The sequence below is a fragment of the Marmota flaviventris genome, chromosome 2 (assembly GCF_047511675.1).
Source record: "Marmota flaviventris isolate mMarFla1 chromosome 2, mMarFla1.hap1, whole genome shotgun sequence".
NCBI classification, from domain to species: Eukaryota; Metazoa; Chordata; class Mammalia; order Rodentia; family Sciuridae; genus Marmota; species Marmota flaviventris.
Window position 1 is genome coordinate 78,123,083 of NC_092499.1, and position 13,078 is coordinate 78,136,160.

Below are 13,078 nucleotides of genomic sequence, written 5' to 3' on the forward strand. Positions count from 1 at the left end.
TGTTAGCCTGGAAAACAAGGAGCTGTGGCCAGCTTTAACTCTTTAAAATCTGCTGGAAAGCACAGTCCTAGGGTCTGGGGAGATAAGGAGTGTGTGGAGGCTGAGCTAGGCTTTATTAGTTTATATTTATGCCTTATATTGGGCCCAGTACCTTATGGAAGTTGTAGAGTGGCCCTTGGCATTGCTTTGGGATCTGCCATTTCCCATCTTCCCCCTTTACAACCGTACCCCCTACCCCCACCCTGGAGTAATGTTCCCATTGCTTAAAGAAAGACAGGGAGGGAGAATCGCCCTTGAGGACTTCAGCAAAGACGTAACCACATCAGAGGCACTGCTTGGTCTATTCCTGCCCAACCCTTAAACTGGAACCGGCTTCCTAGGAGCTTAAGAGCGAAAACAAAACAAAACAAAAAGAGGGGGAAACGCATCAAACATTCCCTTGCTTTCGTTGCATAATTTGCTCAGAACCTGCCAGGTGACCTGCTGACTTTGTTTTCTCTGTCTTGACCATGCTTCATTCCACCACCCCCGCTAGCCGCCCGGCAGCGCCACACTGAGAATGCTCCGCACGTCCTGGGGCGCTGGCAGACCCCAATAATCACCCCCGGCCTTGGACAGACGTCAAGATCCGGCCCTGAGGCCCCGCCTCTCGCCGGCTCCAGGCGCTCCCCGGCCGCCGGCGGCGGCGGCGGCGGCGGGGGCACCAGGGGGCGTCCTCCCCTCCGGGGACTAGCGGGGATCATGCACCTGGCGGCTGTCCGGCGCTGTCCGCCGTGGGCGTCCTCCGCGGACCCTTCCAAACTGCCAACTGCAGTTTCAGGTCCCCCACTCGAGGTGAAGACCAGTCCAGCTCAGCCGCCCACGGGGCCCCGGCGGCCCAGGTGAAGCTCTACGGAGACAGACGGATCTGATTAGCACACGCTGGTCCTTAGGGCGGTTGCTCGGCATATTTAACATGAAATGTGGTCAAACGGCCGCGCAGAATCCTGGAGTCTGGAGGGAGACTCTCTGGGGTGGAGAGGTGTAAGAGGGGTTGACATCTTTAGGGGACTTCTGTGGGGCAGAGAGCGGGAATTCGGCAGCCAGCCTCTCTTGTCACCTAGTGCATAGTGGCCCCACTTGTTGGAGTGATTGAACCGTGGCATGGATGGCATAAGCAAGTAGGGGACAGACCTACTTACTGGCTGAGGGTCTGACCTGCAGACAGGCTTTAAGGCCTAGCTGGTCTTAGCCTCTCAGAGTTCATGAAGAGCCCCAGGCCTTGGCTAAACTGCTACCTGACCCCCTTCCCCAAACTTTGCCGGAGGAGGGGAACAGGAGAGGCTGAGAATGTGCCAGAGGAGTTGGCAGATTTCTTGCAGAAAAGAAGTGCCAAGCCCATAATACATAACCATAGCACTTCTGCTGACCTCCTCTGGCCTCTGGTCCAAGGACTCCATGGGTGCCAGACCCCCTTCTACGTGAACCCAGACAAGGAGAATAAAGCTTTACTGAGGCCTACTTCTCCAGACTGTCTTCAATGATACTTCTGCTTCCACAGAGAGCAATTTTATAAACTATTCACACATTATTTTTTACTTATTTAAAAAATGATTATTATTGTGGTGTCAGGATTGGAACCCAGGGCCTCTGCATGCTAGGCAAGTACTCTGTTACTGAGTATACCACCAGCCCCATACATTATCTTTTAAAAATGCAAACACAACACAACAAAACAAACAAGCAACAACAACAACTAAAGCAACATTGGTGACCTTACATTACCTGAGAATCAGAAGGCTATTAGTATTCTCCAGAGGAATTGAGGATAATTGATGGAATGCCAAGTTAGAATTGATGCAGAGTTATGCAGGCTTACCATGTGATACAAACTAGCACAATTCAGAAAAGTATAACTGAAAATAAATTCAAAAGTGGTTAGAGGGGTGACCCAGGTGTGATACCAAGGGTCACATTTCCTTATTATGCATTAAAAGAGTTCAGAAGTATGATGCTCTGCAGTAGAGAAAAGTGGCTGGTGAAAATTAGGAGAAAATTTGGAATGCTCTAATGTTAAAACAAAAGAACATGACACAACATACACAAATTTTGAAAAAATAAGTCAAAAGTTCAAGGTTAATTCTCGAAAAGTATTTCTTTTTTTTAAACTGAGGAAGCCATTTGAAATTATCATTCATAAGTCACTTAATGTACTAACTGTAGTGAGTTCCAATTGTCTCTGCTTTTTCTCTCTAAAACATTCTTTAAAAATCCTGGATGAAAATATAAATGTTGTACAGTATCCTGATGAGATCAAGTAATTTAGAAAGTATAATTCTATAGGATTCAGAAATGTTTACTTTAAAAATGTGAAAAATGTTTTCTGTGAGAAGAGGAAGACAAGATGGAACAATAATTTGCTGAGTTGTATTACTAATGAGAATTTCTGAAGTCCAGCTTTCAGTCAGTTTTGCCACATTTTCTCAAGAAGAGATCTCGATTGCTCTTAATTTTTTGTAACTTGATTTCTAGCAAAAATATTTTAAAACTACAACAAAGCTTCTGTGCCCCAAATCCTTGGACTCCATAGCCAAGCTGCAAGTAGACTGTAGTTTTACATAGTTTCATTATAGACTTAGCAATTTTTCCAGTTGTATTAATTGAAGCCTTAGCCAGATAATTCTCTAAAAGTCCAAATCACACTGATTTTATTTTAATTTTTTTTCTTTTTTTTATTATTAGTTGTTCAAAACATTATCACACTGATTTTAAACCATTAGACTTGTTTACTCCTGTAATTTCACTCTCCCTATGAGACCAGGGACCAACTCAATCTCACTCATAGTTGCCCAAGATATAGTTAAGAAAATATACAACTCAGGCTTCATGCTGATTTAATCTTTTAATCTTTGTTATTTGCATTTTCAAAGCAGTTTGTGTCTGAGATAGGGCCTGGGGGAAGAACCCACAGATAAGTCTGGAAATACAGACTGACTGACTTTCCAAGTGTACTTACTTTAGTTTTCTATTGATTATTATGCAAAAGTAGTAAAATATTCTTTTTAAAGGATAACAAAAGGTACGGTTAAGGCTATAATTAGAGTTCTTGGAATCCAGACATGATTCAAAAGTAGAAGAATGGCTATCTTTTGAGAACTACCTTAAAAATTTCCTTTAATTGATCAGCAAGTTATGTAGCCTGAAGTGTTAACTTCATCTCCAGAAAGCTCAGACCTGAGTATCTAATGTCCATTTGCAATTCCTCATTCCAATTGGTTTCCACAACTCTGTCTTTTCTTCTTTTGTTTCTAATCTTTAACAAAATGACATTATAAAGAAAAAAACTTTATGAGAAAGTAAATTCATTTATAGCCTCATCATCCTAAAACAATTACTTAGGCTTTCTGTTTCTTTCATGTAGCTATTATTTTATATTTTATTTTTCTTAATTTCAGATCAATAGTATAACCTTAACATATTGTGACTCCTAAATGTATTGGTTTATACTTATGTTAAGGTGGATCATGTCCACTCTTTTGTAAGAAAGTAGATTGGGCATAAAATTTAAATTACTAATCTGAGGCAATTTTAAACATCCTGACTATCATATCAGGAGTGTGTGCATCATGTCCAAATCTTATTCAGATTCATATTGACTTCTTATGGTTTAGCCTATGCACAGTGGCCCCTGTACTAAACAGAATGCTTCTTTGTATGCCTACAGTAACCTGAACATCCATCCCATGCTCTGACATTTTTGTTAACAAAGCATATCAGACAACTTGTATCCACATAATTTTGTCATGTTGGTAATATGTTCCTTCCCTGGAGAAAGTCAACTGACCCACAGAGGGAGAAACACACCAAAGGATCTCTGCCTCATACACACTTTGGTCCCTGGACCACATCCCTGTCCCTTCTTTTCTTGCTCTGATTTCTCCTCCTGGTTTTCTTGGGAATTGAGGGTGGTGGGAAAGAAAGGCAGAAGTATCTAAACACAATAATTACCAAATTGAAACCTATTTAAATGGTTCAGTTAACTAGGCTCAGACTGACCTTGACACTTTCAACCTTCAGACTCCAGTTGGTTGGTATCAGACACAAATGTGGAGTTGCTGAGTGATTTCCACATGCTTCCTTTGTGTACCTTAACCAGGGCAGACAAAAGATGTTTTTCCAATGGGACTCACCCTGACCCTGGAAGAAGCAAGCTAATCTTAGGCGATTTGGGGTTTTTAGGGCACTGAGGACTTTCAGAGCATGGAGAAGTCATTTGTTCAATGGTACCTTAAAAGAGTTTACCTCCAAAAGGTGAGTTCCTTTTACTGTCTTGAGTCCTTTACTTCCTTTGAAATCAGATTTGTTATTTGCATAGCAAAGCATTCCACTTAGCTGGAAAGGAGGGACTGGGAACTGTTAACCAGCAAAGTCCCTTTTCCCACAGTCTTTCAAAACTTAGCAGTGTGGTAAGTGGGTTTGATCAATCTTTCCCCTCCCTAAACCCCAAAACTTCAGGCTATTTTGCTCATTATCTATCTTGAGATTGACTAGCTTTTCCAGATCGAAGAGCTGTAGGATTTAGCAAATAGCTGCTGAAAGCACAGTTTTGCTAACATTGTTTGCTTTGGCGAGTTGGTGTAGACTTACAGGTGAAAACTGCAGGAGACAGCAAACTTCATCAACATCCCTCTTCCTCTTCACTGACAGTGCTTTTTATTTTTTAAATACATAACCCAAATAAATCAGGGAGGAGATTTCTAAAATGGTGATGATACTTTGCATGGGAATGATACAAACTTATCTTGATATTATGTTTGCCACTGTTTCTTCTACCTAAACTCATCTATACACTTTAATCACCGTCTCTGAGGGCCTACTCGATGTGTAGGTTATTGTTTATTTGGTTGTCACTTAGCCATTCTCCAGAACTTGCTCATAATTTATTTTAACCAAATGTGGCCCACCTTAGAGACCCAACAACATAAATAAAGGGGACTTTTCAGCATTTTAGAAGATTGAACACTCTGGGTTTCTAATTAGTACATGGTCTACTGGTAGTCTTTTTATCATCTATTATTTCCAAGTCAGGAGATCAGTCACAGGAATCTGAAGGAAGAAACCAAACCTTTAATGAGCTCGGTTGATAAGTAGGGCAATTGCAAAAATATAAAAGGTTTGCAGTTAGAAGATGAGCTGTGACTTAAGTAAACTGTTACTTTTTTTATTGGTGCATATTAATTAAACAAAATGATGAGTTTCATTGTGCTATACTCAAATATACATAAAAATGAATTTGACCATTTTAGCTCCCCAGAACCTCCCCTCTGGCCTCCCCCAGACTGCCTTACTTCACCCTAAAGTTCTCCCTTCCACTTTCATGGCATTTTTTGAAAACTGTTACCTTTTAAGCATTTGTAGGAGAATCCTCTTTCATCTATATCTCCCTATGATCACTAATGTCACATGCTCAAGTCATAGTGGCCTGAAAAAAGTTAATTTAGGAAAATGTTGCAGGAAGAGAATGACAGGCAGAAGAAAATGGCCTGGACCTATCCTGTAGTCCACTGAGAAAGTTTCTGGATTTCTCTAGGAGATGCATGGCTTGAGGGTGGGAGAGGGTCAGGAAGAGGCTTCTATTTCCTCTAGGGTAATTTACACTTAGTTATAGTTATGGTTGTCCATAACTAAGTGCAAACTTTTAACAGAATTTTGAACAGAACAGAATAGTATCTACTAAGATAAACATGAATATATAAAAAATTGTTTTTACCCCTGTGTTGTAATGCTGGGATACTGGTTCTGATCCTTCCTTCTTTCTTTCCTTCCTTCCTTCCTTCCTTTCTTTTTCTTTTTTTTTTTTTTATCTATATATAAATATATAGATAAACAGGAGTTTGACCATTAATGGGAAAATTGTTATAATGAAAATGAAAATGCCCCCTAGGCTAATTTAATACAATGCCAACTAAAAATCTCCTTAAAAATACTTTATGGAACTTGAAGATATTCAAATGAGCCAGTACATGGGAAAGAATAGATTAGCCTTCGATGTATAAAAATGATACTTTATAAAGATCTTTGTTATTAGGTTATTAGAGAGAGAGGCAGAGCAGATATCAGTGGAATAAGCAAATAGCCAGGAGATATATTTAAAATATTATTAGCACTTAACATCTGACAAGCTAGGAGAAATGCAGCATAGGAATACCAAGAAATACTACTTTGTTAAATGGATATCATGCAAAAGTGATTTCATGTAGATGAGTAACTTTACAATAAACTTCAGAAATGTCTAAACATATTAAAGAGTTAACTGTATTTTAAAGTATGGGAAACCATAGTTTTAGGAATAGGAAAATTGAATCGCCCAATTCAGGAGACTGAGGTAGGAGGATTGCAAATTTGAGGCCAACCTAGGCAATTTAGCAAGACCTTGTCTCAAAAGACCAAAAGGGCTGGCCATGTACCTCAGTGGAGCACCACTGGTTCAATTCCTAGTAACACACACCCACATACACACACACACACACACACTCACACATACTCACATACACACACACGAAAAAAATAGAATTGCCTATTTTTCAATGTATTGCAGAAGTGTGTATTGAGTCTACGAAAGAAATGAGGGGATTATTAGCAGTAAAGAGACTAGATTTTTAGGGCTGGGGATGTGGCTCAAGCCGTAGCGCACTGGCCTGGCATTGCGCGTGGTGCGGGGTTCGATACTCAGCACCACATACAAATAAAGATGTTGTGTCCGCCGAAAACTAAAAAATAAATATTAAATTCTCTCTCTTTAAAAAAAAGAGAGACTAGATTTTATAATCAGAAATTTTAAAAAATTGTAAGAAAACATATATAAAAAGCAAACTCCAGAATATGAATTACGATAAGTTCTTGATAAATATTAACTACAATATTAACTACAAAACACAAATTATGAATATAATTCAAGGTCACATGAAAATTTATAGTCAAAGTTACTGAACACATGCTTTAGAGCAGAGGTTGGCACAGTTTTTCCATACAGGGCCAGATGGTAAATATTTTAGGGTTTGTGGATCACAGGTCTCTCTCTCTCTCTCAGTTACTTAACTCTTTGGTTATAGCATAACAGCAGCCACAGAAAATAGTAGATGAATGCAGGTGGCTGTGTCTCAATAAAACTTTATTTATGGATATGAGCATTTGAATTTCATGCAGTTTTTTACATGTTATAAAATACTTTACTTTTGATTTTAAAAGGCTATTTTAAATTTCTTAGTTGGTAGGCTATACAAAACCAGGTGGGGGCTGGATTTGGCCAGCAAGCTATAGATCACCACCTCTTGTTTGGATCTCTGTTCCCTGAGGCATTTTCCTTGAAACACATCTTAAGAACTCCTGTGTGAAAGGATGCTATGAGGAAATGTGCTTGGGAAACCCTGGGATCTGTATCATCCAGTTGAAAATTTACACAGAACTTTCACATTTTAAAGATGTCCTGAAATTCCACAGGGAGAAACCTGCTTAAATTTGGTCAATCCAATTTAGACTCAGTAACCCCTTTTTGTCCCACAGATTTTTAACTGTGCAAGGCCTATGCATGGTTTGGCCCTTGCCTATCTCTCTGATGGTACTGTCTCTTTTTGCTTTGTTAATTACATTCCAGCCACACAGGCCTTCTTTTTGTTCTTGAACCAACCTGTACATTCATTCTTGTCTTGGATGGTCTTCTGTCTCCTCTGCATAAAATGTTCCTTTGCAAGATCCTCACAAGTGGCTGTCCTAGTGATCAGGTTTCAACTCCATTGTCTCCTCCTCTGTGAAGCCTTCTCTGTGCTATTCTAAAACAGTTCCCTCCTTCTAGCATGTTCAACCACAGGATTCAGACCTTTCTAATATTTTATTTAGAGACAGAGTCTCGTTGAGTTGTTTAGAACCTTGCTAAGTTGCTAAGGCTGGCTTTGAACTTGAGATCCTCCTGCCTCAGTTGCTTGAGCCACTGGAATGACAGATATGTCCCACTTGCTTACCTATAGTTGTTTTCTTCATTGAATGTTTATGAAATTTCCTCTCTATATCTGTGTTTGTTTATGTATAATGTATCATCTCTATAATGAAAGTTCCATGAGGGTGGGGACAGTGCTCTTTTTTGTCTTTGCTAGATTATTCTGTCCCTAGCAAAAGTGTCTGCCATATAAAATAAATGTAATATAATTTTATTCAGACAGATTGCAAGAGACAGAGAATGAGAGAGAAGGAAGGGAGGGAGAAGGAGAAGAAGAGAGAAAAGAGTTCACAGATTATATTTCACATTTGGAGAAATGCTCTATCATAACAAAGAAAACACAAGTGTTAAATTATCACTTGAAAAAATGTACAATGTTACTAGTAGTTACAATGCAAATTAATAAAACTTAAAGTTTATATTGCAACTCAAACAAAGGTTATTCTAAATAGCTCACATAATCACACCCATCAATTATTGAAGTTTCTGGAAATGCTTTCATTTATTTGTTTTCTGGAGCATGAAAACTAAAAGTTCCTTATAATCTTTGACATTTTGGGGAATATATGTCATATGAATAATCTGAAGAGGAAAACAGTTTTTTTTTATCAGTAAATTGATATCAATCCTGGTTATAATAGCAATAAATTGGAAAAAAAATTTCTATGCTATTGAAAATGGCAATAATGAAAATTATATCAGTAGCTGAATTTGTGTTTATCAAGCAATATTAAATTAAAAGAGCACGACAACAAAATTTGTGCCTTTGATTTTACTCATATAAAAACATGCACTCATCTGCTAAACAGCTAGAGATTGCAATAAAGAGATTGCAATAAAGCAAATTAAATTTTATTTGTTGCAATCTTTCCTCTGTAAAGTGAAAAAAATTGACAAAAGAAAAGAGATTGGCACTTGTCTACGCTGAGGAGAGAAAACCGGTTCTGGACATGCTTTAATTTGTCTGAGGTCAAAGAGAGAAGACTTAAATATCCTGAATTAAAAGGTGGCAAAACTTGTCCCATTCAGCCTCTCAAGAAGTCTGAGCTATGATCCCCAAAGCATTCTTATTTCTCAGTTAATTCACTTTGCTGTCCTCTAAGTCCTTTGAGAAATAGAAGGTTGCTGTGTACTATGAAGTATTTGCATTAAACAGGGTGTTCAGGCATAAATTACGTGGAAGACATTTAGTTCCTACACCTTAAATTTATTAGCTTTGTTCTGTTGGTTTAAAAGGTTAACATACACCTGCTGTTTAAAACTTTTAACAACAAAAACTTTCCCAAGCCTGGCCCTGCTAAGATTCACTAAAAGGTAAGAGATTTAGAGGTGCTCTGTAGCCCTGTTCCAGAAAGGTATGAATGCCAGAGTGCCCACCTTAGTATTTGCAGACAAGGCTGTTTGATCTGCAGTGTAAGAATCCATTGGTGTGTACGTGAGCTCCGTGGATGAACACTGGTCAAAGGAGAACTGTTATGTAATTATAGCATCTGTAGCGTCTGACGCGACACCCGGCCTAGCCTAATAGTTTGTACTGGGAAGTGGGAGTCATAAGGATAGTGAGAATTAATTAATGTTTATGAAGACTTGTCCAGATTCATGGGAGAAAAGCACTCTGTAAAGACAACCTGTTAAGTCATTTGGGAAATGATGTCTTCTTTTCTTAAACTGGAAGAGATGCTTGGGCATCTCTTGTCATCATTGTCATTTGAAAGTGAACCTTCATTTGGGTTCTTTTGAAACTTTTGGCAAATTTCTGATTTTATGAGTCTGATGTAGAGTATGTCAATATTTTGCCACCATACAAACTTGAAGAACTGAGATTTGACTGGGCTTAATGTAAGTGAAATATCATCATCATCATTTTCATTAGTGAACACATATAATTAATTATCCAGTTCATATATGCTTTGTACCACTTCTTTACAGTGTGCACACTAAGCAAATTTAATTTCTGTAAAACATACTAGTAGTTTATAGTCCAGGAAAACTTGTGTATAAAGAAACATAGTGGCTAGAAATGTATATTTGATTCATGCAAACATAATTTTTATCTAGGCTTAAAAATTTAAATCACGATACATTTTAAATGCTATAAAATTAACTTTTTAAAAAAATTTTTGTAGTATTAGGGATCAAATTCAGGGCCTCATGCATAGTAAGCATGAGGTAAGTACTCTTATCACTGAGCTATATCCTCAACACATTTTATATTTTCTCTTGAAATAGGGTCTTGATAAGTTGTTCAGCAGGTTGCCCTAGAACTTGTGATCCTCCTGCCTCAGCCTCTTGAGTAGCTGGGATTACAGGTGTATTCTACCACAACCAACTTCAATGAAATTTAAAAAATAATTTTAATGTTGCAAGCTAGACAATTTTTGTGTGCTATTTATAAGATTATTTGAACACTTAAGGCAGAAAATAAACACAGTTGTAAAGTTAAAATCAATTGCACACAGTATTTATAATACTAATGGCTTACCAATGACATTTGATATAAAAACATTTATTTAGTAATTTTAAATGTAACAGCATAAAAATAATATATTTTTAAATTTATAATTTAAAAAATAAAGTGTATTTTGGGACATTATAAAATTGACATGTGCTTCTATAGTTTCTCAACCTGTGCTTTAGTTGTTGGTATAAAACACAGAATTAACACAATTGTCAGGCATTGAGCAGCATTTCCAGTGCTTTAATGAATGCTATTAGGCAAACAAAGAAGTACAACCTATTAATTTAGAATAATTGTTTTTTAAATACTTGAGAATAACCTTTCTTTGTAATTAAAGGAGATGCTTAAAATATCTTTAATATCATGTTGTAATTTCTTGTAAAAGATGCTTAACTCAGCAGTTCATTTATTTATAAACATTTAAATAGGCTAAACACATTTAGTAGTGAGCTTGCAAAATAAAGAAACTTACTGTGGTACTGAAAACATTGTTTTCAAATATTTTAGTGCTGATTTGCAATTTCACTTACATTGTATTGAATTTCTCAATAGCTCTTTATACTTTTTCAGGCATGCAAATTATTCTCTTCTTTAAATTTCATTTTCAATAAAAACTTTAGTTTGCCTGTTGAGCTAAGGAAATATGAAATCATTAATGAGAATTATATGTCATTCATTTACAAAGTGATTGATTTGGAGAAAGGCAAAGAATATTTGAAAACTAATTTTATTGCATTACTTTTAAATAGAATTCACTTCACTGTAATTATTTTGGCATGGTGGAATTTGAACCCAGCATCTTGAACATGCTAGGCAAATGCTCTACCACTGAACTATACCCCTAGCCCTGTTGCATTATTTAGTACTGGATTAATCTATAGTACTTATACTTCAAAAAATAAAGTGTGCTTTTGAGCACTATCACTGCAGGGTCTCAAAATGAGAAATTAAGTTGTATTATCAAGGAGGTACAGGAAAGCTCATGGTTATGTTGGGTGTGAATTTGGAATGTTGCAACAAATGTAAAGATCAAGAAGAGAAACTGAAGTGTTTCCTTTAATTTGATGAAGAGAGATCATTTATAGCTGATAACAAGGCTATTCATTTTAATTTTAGATTTTTTACATTTGTTCATTATGAGATGGAAACAAGAACAGATAATAAATATGATAGGAGAAAAGAAAACTAAACTTGGCATGAAGAAGAACTTGTGAGAAATCAATCCGGCAGTATTCAAATCTGTAGGTACTGATAATTAATGTCCTAGGGTCAAAGAAGACTCAGGTGAAGTTACCATAAAATGTGAAACAAACATTCTGAGGAATTCAGAGTTGACTGACAAGATGTTTAAATGACTAATAAATGTATTTTAAAATGGGAACCAATCAGTCTGATTCTAAATTCTCATGTTTATCACAAATTGCCTGAAATCAAAGCTTTTATGGAGCAAATACAACTTGAACTAGTTTCTAAAAATTTAGAATTAAGGTCTTGTTATGGACTGCATGTTTGTGCCTGTATCACCTCCCCTCCCCAATTCATATGTGTCTGAACCCTAATCTCCAGTGAAATGCCATTATACAGAGAATATAGAGAATTTGTGTTTTTCCTAGGGCTTTTGGGAGGTAATTAGGTTTAGAGGAAGTCATATGAGTATGGAGTCCCCATAATGACGTTAGTATCTTTAAAATAAGAAGAGAAAGACAGTAGAACACACCCCACACGTTTGGCCAGGTGAGGACTCAATAGAAAGATGGTAGTCTATAAACCAGGAAGTGCCCTCTCCAGATATTGAATCTGCTGCTGCCTTGATCTTGGATTTCTCAGCCTCCAGAACTGTGAGAAATGTAGTTTATGCCACCTAGTCTATGGTAGTTTGTTACCGCAATGCTAGTTCACTAAGATTCCTTCAGGAGTTCTTGGCCTGTCATACCCAGCATGGATTTGAGGTGGTTTTTCATTAGTCTTTGAGTTGCATAGCTTTTCCATATAGATTTTTTTTCCCTTCTGGTTCCTCCTGGGACCAAAATAATACTGAATTATTAGGGCCGTAGTCTGTGACTGTGCCACAGAGGGAAAGTAACAGATTTTGTAAATTGATACCTTGACCTTGCCCCTGAGCGGACAATGCTAAAACCAACTTAGCTAACTAGTCACAGACCTAAGTAGATGAGCTTGGTTGACTGAGGGGAAGCAATAAATTATGTTTGTATTGACCTTAGTAAACCTTTTAATTCTTTCCCACATGATATAGTTCTCAACAAATTGGGAAAATATGGCCTAGAGTCTAGGTAATTGCACAACGGCAGATCAATGGCCGAGGCCCGCAGCGTTAGTTTTATGGCTTGGTGTACTCAGTTTCATCGTATATAGGGAATGGAGGGGTGCTGAAGCTTTGGGCCATTCCCTCCCATCATCCCAGAAAGGACCTGGGAGGACAAGGCCTCCTCTTCCATAATAGAGAAAACCCAGTTCCAAGTGTGTTGGGTGGTCAGGGTTGTTATGAGGAACGCTGATGCTCGCTGTAGCATTTCTCCATTTCTCCTACAGCTCAAATTCTCCCTTTGCACCCCTCATTTGGCTCATGGTTGCTGTCAGATCAAGTGGAAATCCTTGGCTTTTTTTTTCCCCCTCAACCTGTTCAACTG